Genomic DNA, 349 nt, shown 5'->3' on the forward strand with positions numbered 1-349 from the left:
GTCTGTTTTAGCTATATTATATGTATTGAAAAAATTATTGAAACAGTATTTGCAGCTACAACAACCTGTATCTTGCATTAAGTAGAAAACAAAAACTATTTTCTGTGAAATTTGATTGTTTGTATGTTGCACAGAGCATGCTTTCTTTATTGTACAGTCTCAGGGTTAATGTTCTAGATTATATAATAGTATATCCTTTTTATAAGCTGCTTTAGAATGAGATTTGACTTTATAGTTTTTCGTCAACAATGTTTTACAAAATAGATAAACTGTAGTCAGTCATATTGTTCCATTTATTCTAGTTATTTCCTTTTCCTTTCTTTTTCCTAGTGTTGAGATTGTGCATTGT

General features: G+C 28.4%; 1 protein-coding gene across 1 annotated transcript in view; it reads left to right on the top strand.

The window, feature by feature from the left end:
* LOC119591263 (ectonucleoside triphosphate diphosphohydrolase 5-like) overlaps window positions 1-349 on the top strand; it is a gene marked incomplete in the record, with an annotated part of 23,392 nt that overhangs the window by 8,842 nt on the left and 14,201 nt on the right.

Source organism: Penaeus monodon, chromosome 28 (genome assembly GCF_015228065.2).
Source record: "Penaeus monodon isolate SGIC_2016 chromosome 28, NSTDA_Pmon_1, whole genome shotgun sequence".
NCBI lineage: Eukaryota > Metazoa > Arthropoda > Malacostraca > Decapoda > Penaeidae > Penaeus > Penaeus monodon.